The 16,378-nt window shown below is 42.2% G+C and overlaps 1 protein-coding gene across 21 annotated transcripts in view; it reads right to left on the bottom strand.

Moving 5' to 3' along the window:
* The window catches only part of DAB1 (DAB adaptor protein 1), a 1,107,850-nt gene that overhangs the window by 344,687 nt on the left and 746,785 nt on the right, over positions 1 to 16,378 (bottom strand). The window lies entirely within an intron of this gene.

Here is a 16,378-nt window from a genome sequence, read left to right as displayed (position 1 = left end):
CCTTCCTTCCGTATCTATTAAGCACTTACAAGGGAAAAATAATTTCCCCATGGGAGAAATGACAGACCACTGAAGAGGGACACCCAAACACTGACAACCCAACTGTGTGAAATAAATACACTGACAACCCAGAGTGTGAAATAAAATAACGGTGCTGTGGCGTCCAGAAGCACATGGGCGGGTGAGTTCCCATTGCTTAGATGGGAACAAGCTTCCTAGATGAAGCGGCAAAGAGCTGCCAGCAGAGAACATAGCACACACGGTGGCACCAACACAAAAGGATGTGGTTTTCCAGGAAGTGTAGGCAGATCAGTGACGCTGAAGCATTGTTTATGGGGAAGGGATATGAAATGAGTCTGGAGAGGTAGACAAGCCCCCGTTATGAGAAGCTTTGTGCATAAGAATTTTATGAAGGCAATGAAGATAAATAATAGGTCCTAAGCAGAAGTGGTGGTGGTGACTAGGTTTTTAATTAAACCTCCATAAACATACACGCAGGTCCCTGTCCAAGCATACTGTCGCAAACTGCAACCTCACACCCAGTTGCCCCCCCTTCCTACTTTATTTCTCTCCATTGCTCTCATCACCATCTAGTGCTGGATTCACTTAATTTTATTTATTGTCTCTCTGCCTCCACTGAAATGTGAGCTCCATTTTGAAAGCAGGGGTTTTGTTTTTGTTTGCTGCTATATATCCCTTGGACCCATAACACTGTTTAGCACGTAGTAGGTATCCCATGAATATTGCTGAATGACATGGACTTTTTAAAGACACTAAGGCTCAATTACCTCAACATTCTATTGGGAGGAAAGACTTCGCCTTTAAAGAGGACACTTCATTTAAACATGTCTAGTCTCAATTCCCTGCAGAATGCAGGTGAAATGCCTACATAAAGCAAGGAGCCAGATCTTATTAGGGGCTCAAAGAACGGCCTCTGATTCATCAGAAATCTGGACTATCAACCCAAAGAATTCTCTCTATAGGTCAGAACATGAGCAATTTCCCTAGAATATTCTAAGCATCAGAAGAAGCTCCTTTCAGGGAGACAGAAGTCTTGGGAATGCAATGTGCTTTACAAGCACCGTAGTTTATGGAACCAAAGCTCAGTGGTGGCCAGTGAGGCTCCTTGAACCATGTATCCATCCTGCTTCCAAGACACCACCATACAGCTACTGCAGCAACTAGGATACCGCTCTGACATTCTGTGTGCCTGCCACAGGAGACCATATCCATCTTGACAGAAGGACACGGTGGCCAGGGAAGATGTAAGACGGAGAGTTTAGCACCTGGTATCCAGTGTCCAACTGCCAGGTTTGGATCCCAACCCCACACTCTAGCTGCATAACCTCCAAAGAGCAACTTAATCTCTCTGGGCCTCAACTACGCCCTGGGAACCATAATGACCCTATGTCACAGGGTCACCGTTAAGATTAACGGAGTCAATCCTGAGTGAACAGTGCCCAGCACACAGTACATGTTTAAGAAATGTGGTATCTTCTCATTGGCACATCTTAGGACATAATAGGTGCCCAAACAATGCTTACTGAATTGACAATGTAACATACACACATCTGAACTGCCTTATAGTTGCCCACAGAAAATAAGAAAGGGGCTTAGGCAAAACTCAACCCATCTCCCTCCTCAGAGATGTTAAAAAATATACTAGTAACTCAAAAGGCTCTGCCCTTTTCTGACTGCATTGATTTGAGGCATAAACTTTAACTGCAGAGGCTCCATTTCCTCTCCTGTGAAACTCCCCTATCTCCCGGGATTGCCCTGTGGCTTGTTCAGGTAACACTCAGTGTTTTACAAACACGAGAGCACTATAAAATATTAAATTGATATTACAAACAGAAAAGCTCCAGGCACTCAGCAAAAGAGAGGGTTAAAAAAAAGGGGGATGTCAAACTACTCTGCCTTCCTACATTTGTGCAAAATTAAAATGACTCTTTGCAGAATCCAATTTGGATAAGCCCATGTCAATACTACTGATACAAGCCATCACTAATGACAAGATTGATAGCTCAGGAGGGCGAGTCATTTCATGTTCACTGTGCATCATGCTTAATTCGCCAAAAGGAGTTTGTGTGTATAATTAATGCGCTTTTCTTCCCAGCTTCATCTGGAAACATGTAAAGGGTCTCTAGGGAATTCTGTAAGTTAGAAACAATTAATAAAATAAAACCACTTAATTAAAGAGAATAATTGGAGCCTATCTTATACCCGAAATGGAGGGATAAAAATCACTTTGAAAACACACTGCAGAAAAATTGCTGAATTTTAAAAGAAAGAACAATGTGCAGCAGAACACATGTAAGTCATGAGAGTGGACTGATTTCCCAGGCCCTTTGTTCTGGAATGACTGAAACCCAACCGACTTGACATGTACAGGAAAGGTAAGATCACTGACCCTACAATGGCAAGTGCCATTCTTATGTAAGAAAACTTCTTTTATTCATTATCTCAGAGCACGTTTATAGCATCTTTTCTGTACCTGCCCTCAGGACCCATCAGTATACCAGCAAATGCTCTCCCTCTGTCTTCAAGAAACTCCTAGTGTTATCAGGAGAAGAGAAAAGTCCTCACACAACTAAAATGCAGAAGGACAAGCACTGTGTGGCAGCAGAGGACACAATGGAAGAGTAAGAGAGCACTCCCCAGGCAGCCCCCAGAGAAACCCTGTTTTCCAAAGCCCTGAGTTTTTGGAAAGAAATGAGCATTTAGGGATGCCTGGATGGCTCAGTAGTTGAGCATCTGCCTTCGGCTCAGGTCATGACCCCAGGTTGTGATTCCTGGCATTGAGTCCATTGGGCTCCCCACAGGGAACCTGTTTCTCCCTCTGCCTGTCTCTGACTCTCTGGGTGTGTGTCTCTCATGAATAAACAAAATCTTTTTTTAAAAAGGAAGGAAGGAAGGAAGGAAGGAAGGAAGGAAGGAAGGAAGGAAGGAAGGAGGGATTTACCAGCACAGGAAGAGAAAAATGCAACAGCATGTGTAACATCATGTACTCAGTCACAGATATGTGCCTGTACACACTGCTCTGGCAAATTAAACAAAACTCAGCATGTCCCAAGAACAGAGTATGCATTTCAGAGCAGAGAGAGATGACATTGGAAACCAGATGGGCAAAGAGCATGTATGTGGAATCTGAAAAACTAATTCACATTGCATCATCATGTTACCCAGGATGTATACAGCATCTCTAGGTGTCAGTTTTTTCTCAAATGAAAATGGAGCTCTATTAACACTTAGATGGTAGAGCACACTACTATGGTTCCAAACTTTCTGTGTCCCTCCCGATGAGATGTGTATTCATCTGTACCCGTTGCACCATGACTGCCAGCACCTGAAGAGAGATGAGGAACATTCCCTTCCCCATTGTCAGGTTTGGCCATGTGACTAGCTTTGGCCAATGCAATGTGCAGAAACTTACGTGCACTTATGTTGTTCAATTCAGACTCTGTATTTCAGCCCTCTGCCATGGGGACCGCATGGCTCTGATGAGGCTGCTCCCCAAGCCTGGGTTTCTAAAACAAAAAGGCTCCTGGAATAGAGCTGAGCAGAGCTATAGACAGCTTGGATAACTACTGAAATTTGGGGGTGGCTTGATACTACAGCGAAAGACCATCAATACATAGATGAATGAACAACTCACAGGCTAAGAGGAAGTCATACAGGTAATGATACAATAATCAGAGAAGGGCCGTGATAAATATATGCATGGGATAGTATCGAAGAACCAATAACGTGTGTAAAGACACTTGTCCCATATTAGGCAGTTAATCAATGTCTGATTCCTTCACCTTGGACCTTGCAGAAAGAGACAACAGCCTCAAGAGTTAAGCAATTATAATGAAGGTCATGCCAAGGCATGAATACATTAATTTGCTCCATACTAGACACCTGCCATCAGAATTCATTGGACATACTCTGGCCTGGCTCTCATACTTTCCTCGGGCAAGCCCTGATGTTCTCCGTATTTCTAGTCTCTCATCTGTAAAATGGACAGAGTAGCTCTGCATCTCCTTTAAAGAGCAGTTTTGATCATTATATTAGTTAATCTATGTGGAGTCGCTAAAACGGAGCCTGATGCCATATGTGCTCAATAAATGTAAACCATTATCAGCATTTATTCCTATTAACATCCAACACTAATACCTGTTGCAATTGACTAAGGGGGACTATGCCTATACCCTCTCAACGACATCATCTATAACACACCACATTTTTTTCCTTCCTCTCTTTCTGTTAGAGTGTCTATCACCGTCTCTGAATAAGTGATAAGAGAAGCTGTTTTCAATTCCTTTGAAACTTTTCAGTGAAAAGACACAGTTATTAAATATTTGGACTGAATACCGTGTAACTCATAAGATAGGTTACTACTTTTTTGTTTCTTGAGTAAATTCCTCACAGTACATTTCCAATGCAATTTTACAACTTCAAAATATTTGGTCACATCATTAAAAAGCAATCAATATGAGTCTTTGAAAGCTTATTCATTCATAACCAAACTGGATCTATTTCCTTGTCTTCAAATGGCTGGTTGCATCGGTTTGTGGTCTTGGTGACTTTAGCACCAAAGTCAGTGATTCTTAAACTTTTGGAGGTGACACACCCCTTTGAGAGTGATGGAAACCTTGGACACTCCGTCCAGACAAATGCCTATCAAGAATTCAGAATCCTGGCCACATTCTCCCCTGCGGCTCCACAGCTGACAGAGGATGCAATGGCCAGGGTTGGTGGAAGAGGGATGTAGGAAGGGGGATGCCTATCACACATGACAGTTCCGTGATTCAAAGGATGAAGGAGGGAGGCCCACACAGGTCTCTCCCAGAACAAGCTTCCAAATCCCCTATTTCATGGGGATCGGTGAGCCAACTGTGCCTCAATTTCCTGAGTGCAATTTCCTCACAAAATGGGGCTAATAATTGCTCCCCCTCGTGGTGGTCTTGTGGAAACTAAATGAGGTGACCCACGGACAGTGCTTGGCACGGGGCCTGGCACATTATAAGCTCTTCAGAAATATGAGCTACTGCCCCCATGTTAGGGTACAGGACTCTGAGTCCTGAAAGAGGAATAGCTCTCCCAAGGGTATGCAGCTCTTCGGTGGCAGAGTAGCAAGAGATGATGAGGAGCCTCAAGAAAAGAGCTTACAAGTGAGCCAAATGCCAGAGCTAACAAACCAGAGCATCTAGAAATAAGAAGTGCTAAAATCAGCTGATATTTGTTTGTGGCTCAGCTGTTCTATCGCACCAGCTGCTCCAAACTTTCAGACGTGTCTTAGCACAGCACAGAATCACCCCATCCTATATTCATCCCATCAGCCTCAAATCTAATTTCAGTCCTCAAGAGGTTTTTTTTTGTTTTTTTTTTTATAAGGGGGCCTAAAATTGAATATCCATTCCTATTTATAGTAAAAGGACATTTCCTAAGAAAGTGCCTTGTAAGGATTCAGACCCTCTTTCCTCAGCAGTTTTCTGCCCCCAGCCATTTTGGGTCTATTTTGATTCCTTTCCTGATTGAAACATGTCTCAGAGGCTCCCACTGCTGAAGAAGGAGAAGCTTCTCGGCAGGTCCATAGCTATGGGGTGTGCCCAGGGCCAGCATTAATGGGACAGGGCCCGAGAGAAGCCAGCACTGCCCTAGCTGTGGAGATGGGCAGAAAATCATCTCAACAGTAAATGCCAAGTATATTTCTAGGAGAATGGTAAAGAGCTAGCCCAAATAAAAAATCAGAATTATAGTATCATTAGCACGGGAAGTTGTTTAAAATAAAAAGGCAAACCATGAGACATGTGGTCTAGTCACAGCAATGAGCCAAACTGGGACAGGAGACCAGGGTTACTGGTCCCACATTGCATTTCTTAGCTGGAAAACCTTGGGCTGCCTTATATATGTAAAACAACTGGGCAGTGACAAGATATCATACTAAATTGTCTATAAAGACCTTTCCAGCTTAAGAGTCACAGGGATAGAAGAATATTTATAGCAACTTGTTTCATAAAAGAAAAAAAGTAGAAACCAACCAAATGCCTCCCATTACCACAAGATAAAGGGATACTCTTGGAACAGAATACTACATAGCCCTGAAAATTAGCCATATGTATGTGCATCAATATCAAGCAATCTTAAAAATTAAAAATATACTAAGCACCAAAGTCACAAGAATATTGTACAATCGATTCCACTTATATATAGTTCAAAAGCAGGCAAAATGAAAGGCATCCAGAACATGAACAACATGAAATTCAGGCTTATAGCTACCTGGGTGGGGGGTAAGGTGGATGCTGTCAAGAAGGAGCCCTTTGGAAGATTCCAGAGACTCAAGACATTCTATTTTCTGGCCAGAAGAGTAGATACCAGGGTTTTTATTTTATGTTTATCATTTTTCATTGATTGTCCCCACAAGGCTCATGAAGTCTTTTGTACCTAGTCAATGTATCACAATAGAAAAACAGGTCTTGGGACACCTGGGTGGTTCAGTGGTTGAGCGTCTGCCTTTAGCTCAGGTCATGATCCCGAGGTCCTGGGACAGAGTCCCACATCGGGCTCCCTGCAGGGAGCCTGCTTCTCCCTCTGCCTATGTCTCTGCCTCTCTCTGTGTGTATATCTTGTGAATAAATAAATAAGAATCTTTTAAAAAGAGAGAAAAGTCTTAAAAGGCCCCAATATTTTAACAAAAAGGGAGTTCTGCGTTCTAAAATACATGATACACTATTAAAGTCCACAACAGCTTGACAATGCAGCTCACTGTTCTCACTTTGCAGACAAGGAAACTGGTTCTGAGCAGGTCAGTAAAGAAGAGGGGGCACAAGTCAGACGAAGTCTCTTTGACTGCAAAGTCCATGCACCTCCCATTGCACCAGGCTTTGTGTAGACAGGGGAAGTATAATTACTTTCTCCAGCCGTCCAGGAATTTAGGAGTCAAAGGCAAGAGTCCAAAATCTGGCCCTGAAGTTCAGGCTCCTTCCAGCATGCCTGGCTAAATACTACAATATGCAGCCAAGGAGAAACTGGTATTTATATGCTCATTCCCAAAGAAATATACTAAGCCTCTCCAGTTTATCCCCTTTTGATCTAGTTTGCGTGAGGTCAGGGAATTTATCTCTGGAAAGGTGTACAGAAAAATAGAACTATGCTAATATGGTGGTCTGAATATAATTTTCATATCCAAATGTGTCCTGCTCTTTGCAAGACCAATTTTTTCCAAGGATGCTATGTGCAAATATGTGCAAATATGTTCAAGCTTTCCTTCTCCCTGCCCCAAATAGCAAAATGGCATTACTCCATTTCCTGATACCCCTGGATTTTCTCATTTAAATAGTGCTATTGTCTCCACTGTTTATGAGTTTGTTTCCCATCTCAAGAAATTTCAACCCACACATAAGCTACAAATGTGTTTCCTTCCATTTTTCCCATTACTCTTAATTAGGTAGTAAAATACAATCCACCTACGTGAACAAGATGGGTAAGAGAAAGTAATAGCTAAATGCATTTTTCATTTCACACATAACGATTTGTAAGCAGACAGAAAGTCCCCTGAAGCTAACCATACAGTCCCCCAATGATGGAGGGTTTGGTTGTTTACACCCATCACTGAGTATCAGAGCTGAAACAAACACCAGGAATCCACCACATTATCTAGCATAGTGTTTGGCACATGGCAGGGGCTTACCAAATGTTTGAGAAGTAAATAATAATAGCTCATAATTTTAGTAGCTAGTACATATAGAAAAATCTTATCATAAGTCAGATACTGCTTTCAGCATTATACCCACATAAATTAACTCATTTAATCCTTACAATAATCTCAAAAGGTCGGTATGGATATTATCCTCACCTCAAAGACAGAAAAGCAAGGCTGAGCATGTTATGGCACTTGCCCAACATCAGGTTGGGGAGCAATAGAGCTAGCACCAGGTTGTTGGCCCCAGTGTCTGTATTCTCCACCCCCATGTCACTCCAAACATCTCTGGGAAGAGATGGGAAGAATGGAGTCCAGGAATGTAAAATGGCAATATCAAGGTCACCAAGTGCTACTGTGGAAAAAAGCAAGAATCTAAGAGTCTAAAGGACAGTTTTCCAACCAGAGCTAGGTGCCTTCCTCATTAGGGGATACAAGCAACAAGCATTTCCAGACATCTGCTGGGGTTGGGATCCAATGACCCAAAGACTATAGGACTTGTATCAGTCTTGTGTTTGCATCTCCTCCTCTGGAAATTGAAGCCAGTAGCATCCACGTCCACAGACTGTAGTGAGAATCACAGCAGCAAAACAGCAAACGCTCCCCAAGTAGCATGTACCTAAAGAAATCTTGGAAGTTCAAGTCTAAGTATCATGCCATGCATTCGCATGCCCTACTGAACATAGGCAAACTTACCCAAGAGGTACTTTAGCTTCTCAGAGATCTGGCAAAAGGTCTATATTGGAAATACACAAAGAGAGAGATCCCACATCAAGGGGGTGTGGGTGGGGAGAAGTGAGCAGGGAGTGAAAGGATGTCACTTAGGGCTCTAGGAAAGGAAATATGACCTCTGCCCCATTGTGTTATCAGAAAATGTTCAAAAGAATGTACTCAAAATGGAAGTATTATTACTTAATGGGTAAAGTTTGGCTGTTGGAGCTCCACAGAACTGGGGTCATATCCTGCCTCCTCCCCTTGCTAGAAGCAATCTCTTGAAGGCCTTGACTTTCCCCATCCTTGCTAAGATCGCTTCGAGGATTTATTACAATGGCTAGTACAGAGACAGAGCTTAATCAATGGGAATAAAAACTCAACAAAGCATAGCATGAGGGAGGGACAAGAAGCAGATCCAACCCTCCCTCTGGAGTTGGTGCTCATATAATATCAAGATGATATAAATTCAAGGAATTATTTAACAAAAAGGAAACAAAAAGCAAAAAAATACTTTTTTCCTCCATACACCCAAGTGTTTAATATTTTTGATAAACATTTTCATTTTTCTATTTTGCTCATCCACTATGAATAGGAAATTAATGTGTAAGAGAGATGACTGATATTCATGTCCCCATGAGTGTGCCTGCAATGTGAAGATGGAAGAAAGCTTCTTTATAGAGCTACCATTTATATAGCATGTACTCCCCTGTATTGACTGTATCAGCCCCCTGAATCCTCAGTCGTGTGCTCCCAGAGGCAGCACAGGTTCCAAGCCAGGGCTCTGGGTTTAGGCTTGGGATGAAAGCAAGCCTCTGCTCTGAGCCTTCTCTGAAGGCCATCCAGGTGAGAAGTCCTGGAGCTGGGGCTTGAATCAATGCTTATGCTCTTCTGTGGCACCATGCTCACCCTCTTTCCAGGTGTTCTCCTGGAAACCAGCTCAGCATTCCCTCTCAGCCCCTGTGATGAACAGCAAGCACTCCACATGCAATGACCAAGGACTCTCACCTTCCCCGGTGTCACCTGACTGACAAACAGCCCCCACCCACAGCCCTAAAGCACCATCCCTCTTACCTCCCACACTATACTCAACAGGCACCTTCTGCTTGTTTGTTTTCTCATTGAAGTGTGAGCTCCAGAGGGCAGACATCCTGTCCTGTCACCCAACATGCAGCAGCTGCTCAGGAAATGTTAGCTAATGAACGAAGGAATGACTGCCGTAAGGATAGTGCACAATCCAATCACAAGGAAGCGGCATGCTTTAGGAAAAAGGATAACTGAACAGAAAGGACCCACCTGGCTTGAAAAAACAAAAACAAAAACAAAAACAAAAACAAAAACTTTTACAGCGCAACAACCCTTCTCCGATTTCTGCCTACTTATAAAGTAAAAGAAAATAGTGGCACTTGACTATTCTTGTTACCTCAGTTAGGTCCAATGTTTTGACACTCTAGGAAAACCATCAGTGATCTGTGCATGTAAGTCTGGGTCAAATTTTATTGGGACAGAGGTGGAGAATGAATGAGACAAAGAGAGAGATTCAAAAGACAAGCAAAAATTAAAAAAAAAAAATCTCTGACCTTGGACAAGTCATTTAATCTCCAAGTGATTTCCAGTTTCCTCATCTGTAAATCGAGAAGGTTGAACCAGGTCATTTCTACCATCTTTCGTGACTTTAACTGAAGTGCCTTTTAATTCCATTTTCCTCCACAAGCTTTGAATCCTGACCTAGAAATCCACTGTACCTTGTAAATGTTTTTTACAGTCCTTTAAAAATTCACACTATTGTGGTGGTCAAAGCCTAGAGAATGAATTTAAATCTAAAAGTTTTTAAAAGTGACTTCGAATACCTTCCAATAACACTCAACTTTTGTGCTGTTTCAGCATAAATCTTGGGAAGGGCTGCTATCCTCTGACTTTTTTATAACTTTAAATGCAAGCCTAGAGAATAGAGCCATCACAGTAATACTGGTCATAGCTCTGGCAGGGCAGCCAGGCGAGTTCTGGGAATAAGAAGCAGCTACATGTACAACTGTGATGATTGGGAATATATAAAATATAATCATTCATCCCCCCACTGACCTAGAACATTCTTCCTCCTGCCAATGTGAATTCAGAAAGACCCAACATGCCTCCTTAGACCTAGACCCCCCACCCTATCCCTCTGTGTATCAAATGTGAACTTCAAAGGAGGTAACGTAAGCAGGCCTCTCAGGGTACCCACTTGTGGAGTACCCCCACATCCAACAGCAGACTGTCGTCATCACTGCAAAAATGCCTCTCTGATGGTGTAGGAACCATGGATGTCCTGGTTAATTCATGACTTGAATATACATTTTATAACCAGGAAGCCATTCAACCTCCACCTTCTAAAATGTCTGCTGTGTGTGCCCACTCTTCAGATACTGAAGTAGAAAATGATATAACAGAGATTCTCACTTAAGTATTTTTATGGGAATACATAAATATGTACATAATATTTATGAACAAACATACATAAATATATAAAAGCACCATTTATGGAAGCTAAATACACATTTAGTGAAAAGTAACTGATTTCTCTAATTCATCCAACAAATACTTGGCTAGCAGTCCCCAAGCTACAGGGATGCAAAATCCTAACAGCCTTGCCTTCCCCTAACATCCTAGAGGGGAAGTCATTATGTGAACAAGCATTTGTCTCACTGAGGTTTGCCTTTGACTCTTGTTTTAAATACTGAGAGATTCACTTCATTCTGTATTTCAAATGCCGAAGGGCCTTGATTGAACACATTTTAAGGCAGTGATTCTCAATCAGGGTCTCTTTTAATCCCCAGAGGACAACATCTGAAGACATTTGGGTTGCTACAACTGGTGAGAGGAGGTGCTACTGGCATCTACTAGGTAGAGGCCAGGGAGGCCAGGCGGCTAACCATCCTGCAGTACACAAAATCCCCAGGGCACTGAAACAGAGAAATCCTGATAAAGGTGTGTTTAACCATTCTAAAGGATAACGTGGTTAAACTTTAAAAATCAGGGATTTTTTTTTAAGACTTTATTTATTTATTCATGAGAGACACAGAGAGAGAGAGAGAGGCAGAGACACAGGCAGAGGGAGAAGCAGGCTCCTCACAGGGAGCCCGATGTGGGACTTGATCCCAGTACTTCAGGATTACGCCCTGGACCAAAGTGTGTGCTTAACTGCTGAGCCACCCAGGCGTCTCAAAAATTAGGGATATTTATAGAATTGGAAAATTTAGGAGCCTGTGGTTAAGTTAAAAAAAAAAAAAGTCTAAAGAATGGAAGAAAAACTATTCAATTGGATTTGCATGAAGATAATAAACATTTGCAGGAATACATTAATGTTTGCTTCACCCAAGAGGAAATTCAGGGACATTTACAAATTATGACAATTTCTTTATATATGTCATAAAGTGGTGTGTTTAATACCTCCCAATTCACCTGGGGGAGAATGGTGCTTGAGTCTGTCTTTGGTTTTCCACCTTGTGGGGCCCACTGTTTAAGACCTCACATCTCCCACTTACAAGAAGAACTTATCTCCAGAAAGACACATGGACCCTAAGGCCCAATTCAAGATTTGAGGAAGGCTGTAACTCAGGCATCAGACAATCGATATTCCAATTTGGAATTTAGCACTTTGGAGACAGAATGTTCAGAAACAGACATAAAGGATCTGCTTATGATTGAGGCCCAACTCATATTTATAATATAATCACCTAATAAAAACGGTAATGACCTCCGGCTGACTTGACACAGCGTGCTTTGGCACACAAGCTCCATAAAAGGATTTTCACAGACCTTGCCTTCAAGAAAATACATCTTAAGTTCCTGTTTTTTTTCTATCAAGACTGAGGAGCCCAGACAAAAATATCATTTTGCTTTCAGAGTGCCAACACATACAGTATGTATAGGAGATTATCTTGTAATAATATGATAATGTCCTCAAGAACTCTTTCTGCTTATACATGTGACCTTTAAGATGAATATATAATACACTTTTTGGTTCATCTTCTCTACAAGCAAGAAAACGATCTTTCTTCCCTTCCATGGCTACCTTAAAAACACAGATCAAAACACCCACTGACTGTCATATTTAGCTGCTGGTCTGTTTGCTCATCCCTCTGTGTCCTCTGACCAATTTCTAGGATCCCTTAATGATGCTCAAGAGTGATCAAATTTTAACAACACGTAACTGGGCTGATAAGCCAAGTGAGCAGTTAAGAGCACATAAAGAGAGAAAAGGAAGTGTGTGTGTATGTCTGTGTGTGTGTACTTGGGCACCTATGCACACTAAACAGAAGCAGTCCTGGTACAACCCCCAAGCTCTCAGTGGAAAGCATCTGTATTTAATGGGAAATGAAAGAGAACAGTGCATAGCAGCTACAAGAGCAAAATGGGGTGAGGTAGTGTGAAGCTGGCAACCATGTGAGTTTATCTACCTCCCAAATGCCTATACTCTACTTTTACTACCTATGATCTATTGTTTCCACATCTGAAAATTACTTACTGAAACTATTAGCAAAGGTTGATGAAAAGAAACCAGGGGTCACAAATTCTGGTCCATGCAGAATAAATCAGGGAGGGTGTCTCCCCACTGGCCATTAGCATAGGTATGAACATATTTCAAGAACATAATCACCAGGTGCTTACAAAATTCAAGTTCACTTTTTCCCATTGGAAATTACGTATCTATGGTACCATTCAGAAATGTGTATCAGAAGATACTTAAAGGATTATCAGAGAAAAACTGGATATAATTTTTCTAATCTTACTTCAGACCCCTCCAGGAAGTATATCCCCAAGGAACAAAAGAAGGAGGTGTTTTTTTAAACTAGCCAGTAAAATTCTTGATTGCAAAGCCTTTCTATGGCAGACCCAGGGGGATAGGTCCCTTTGCTGGAATCTGAATTTGCTTACACACACACATGCTAAGTATACTACACACTAAATAATCAACAAACAAAAAACTTTGTATTAACAGTAAACATTTGTTGAATAAATGAACAAATGGGTTATTTTATGACTGATGATAAGGCTAAATGTTTTAGTAGGAAAGTAAACAAGAAAAGGATAAGCAAAAAAGTCCTAAGAATGGATAAGCGTTTTTGTCAGAAGCTATTATAATATAGATCACCTAAGAGGACAGAGTTTCATAATTTCAATGCCTTATGCACTAATAAATCAAGAATGTGTAAACCTTTATTAATTTCTTTTAAACTTCTATATTAAGAAAGCTATTATCTCTTGCCTGGAAAGTAAGTTTTGATAGAAGTGAATTATCTTACAAATTACCATGCTACTAATATTTGACATAAAAGAAATTTATCCCAGAGTAAATCACCTTTCCAATTATACTGAATAGATTCAGAGATGCATTATTTGGAAATAAAAAATGAAATGTTTAAATTGCAAAGAACTTAGAAACCCAGTACCTAGAGACCCAGTGGATGCCTTTCTCATGTCCAGCTCACCCCAACACTATGCCTCTCCTATCAAATAAGACATTGGCTCCACCCAAAGGTTCCCCCTGGGTAGCTCTCAAGCCCTGGCTTCCTGCGACAATCATTTATGGATCTTTTGTAAAATACTTAGGTAGCACTCCCCAGGACAATGATAGAATTGCTTTGGAATCAGCCTGTGCACAGGTATTTAGTAAAGAAGATTTAATGTGTAATCAGTGCTTGGGGGGCGGAGTGGCCCCGCCTCATCCCAGAAGCATAGCTGGAGAACACCCTTTAGAACCGGAAAGCTGAAAGCCTCTATCTAAATCCTCACAGGGCTCAGCACCCCATCCTGTCCCAGCTCACAGGCCTGGTTTCAGACACACTAATCCTAATGGTAGTGCCTTCATTTAGGGCTTGTTCAGCCACTCTGATTTACAGGTCTCGACCCTTCTGTTTACTGCTGGTTGTTACAGAAGGGAATGTGTAGTAGCTGATGAGGACAAAGGGACTCTCATGGCATTAGTCTTGAGCTTGCCCTTAAAAGGACCCTTCCTCATAAGCAGGTGGCTCTCTCTCCTCCCATTTACTCCCTCCACCACAGCTACACAGGCTTGGCAATAAGGAGTCCTCAGGGCTGTACTCAGTACTTGATCTACAGGATCTCACAGAACCCTCACAGCTGCTCTCCACATCAGGTGACATTATTAGCACCACTTAAGGTGTAGTAGAAACAGAGGTGATATCCTTGCCTCAGGTCACAGAGCCAGGAAGTAGCAGAGGTGGGATGTGAATCCAACTCTGATGGCAAGTGAAGGCCACTGTCTTAGTCTGCTTTGGACTGCTATAACAAAATATCACACACTGGGTAGCCTATATGCAACAGAATTTTATTACTCACAGCTCTAGAAGCTGGACAGGTCCAAGATCAAGGTATTTGCAGATTCTGGCGTCCAGTAGGGCCCACTTTCTAGATCATGGACAGCCTTCTTTTCACTGTGTTTTTACATGGTAGAAGCAGGGAGGGAGGGACACCTGGGTGGCTCAGTGGTTGAGTGTCTGCTTATAGCTCAGGGCGTGATCCCAGAGTCCCAGGATCCAGTCCTGCATCAGGCTCCCTGCATGGAGCCTGCTTCTCCCTCTGCCTGTGTCTTTGTCTTTCTCTCTGCATGTCTATCATGAATAAATAAATAAAATCTTAAAAAGGAAGAAGAAGAAGAAGAAGAAGAAGAAGAAGAAGAAGAAGAAGAAGAAGAAGAAGCAGGAAGGGATCTGCTGTCTGGGTCTCTTTTATAAGCATTCTAATGTCATTCATGAGGACTCCGCTCTCATGACCTCAGCACCTCCCCAAAGCCTCACCTCTAAATGCCATCACACTGGGGGTCAGGTTTCCACAAGTGAACTTGGGGAGGACATAGTCTACAGCAGCCATGCTTCCAACCACCCTTTGTTTATTAGCCACATGGTAGCCAGCAGTTACACACCGCTTGCACTGTTCCAGGCCGTGCTCTAAGCTCTTGGCATGGAGTAACACATTTAATACTATGACATCTGTCAGACAAGGAAACTCGAGCACACACAAGATATGTAATGTGCTCCAGGTCCCAGAGCTAGAGTTAGTAAAAACTAGAGGCTGGATTCAAATCCAGCCAGGCTAGCTCTAGAGCCCAAACTCTGAACTAGTCAGTCCCATTCTCTTCAAACACCACACTAGGTTGTCACCAAGCTGCCATGACTCTGAGCACTCAGCACAGCAGTACTGTATATGGTGCAGCTTCCACCAGAGCTGAAGCTCCCTGAATGTAAGGACAAGTTTGAACAATTCTCATCTCCTCTGCATCTTACATAGCACCTGGCATACTGTAGGTTTTTAATAAAAGCTATTCAACCCATGTATTCATTCTTTCATTCAACACACATTTTGTGTATTATGTTCTGTGAGGTTTCAAGGATAGGAAGACCAAGTGATCATAGTTCCCATCTTCGGGAGTTTATGTTGTAAATGTAGAGACCCGCACACAGCTAAGTGCAAAATTCCTTAATCAGTGCACTAATAGAGGAATGAACTCACTGCTGGGGATGTGCTATGAGCAACTCGGCAGTCCCACAGGAAGCCCCAAGTCCCCAGACATTATAGCTCCACTGTCCCATCTTCCACATACACCCAACCAGCCTGGTGCTTTTCTTAAATATTTTCCCCAAACCAACTGCTATGCCAGAATGGACTCCAAAAATATTGCAGTTTTGAGATATGCAGCTCATGGGTGAGCCCTTTCCACTTCTAGCCCTGGGATTTGCTAATTCATCTTCATATATTTGCAGTGATTGTCTTCACGAGCAGGGGATCGAGTGCATTCGATGAAAACCTAGTCTTGCACACTGCTGGGAACTGGCACAGTGATGTGGGTGTTGCCTGATGGGAGTAATTCCTACAATAAACCAGCTTATAAATGTCCACCAGCCTCTCATAGGTGTTAGGTAAAAATTCTGTCCTTTGTTTCTACCCATACTGTTTAGTACTAAAGAATTAATGCAAGAATTG

Source organism: Vulpes vulpes, chromosome 12 (assembly GCF_048418805.1).
Source record: "Vulpes vulpes isolate BD-2025 chromosome 12, VulVul3, whole genome shotgun sequence".
Classification (NCBI taxonomy): domain Eukaryota; kingdom Metazoa; phylum Chordata; class Mammalia; order Carnivora; family Canidae; genus Vulpes; species Vulpes vulpes.
Note: the sequence above shows the minus strand (reverse complement) of the source record. Positions and strands in the feature narration are given on the sequence as shown.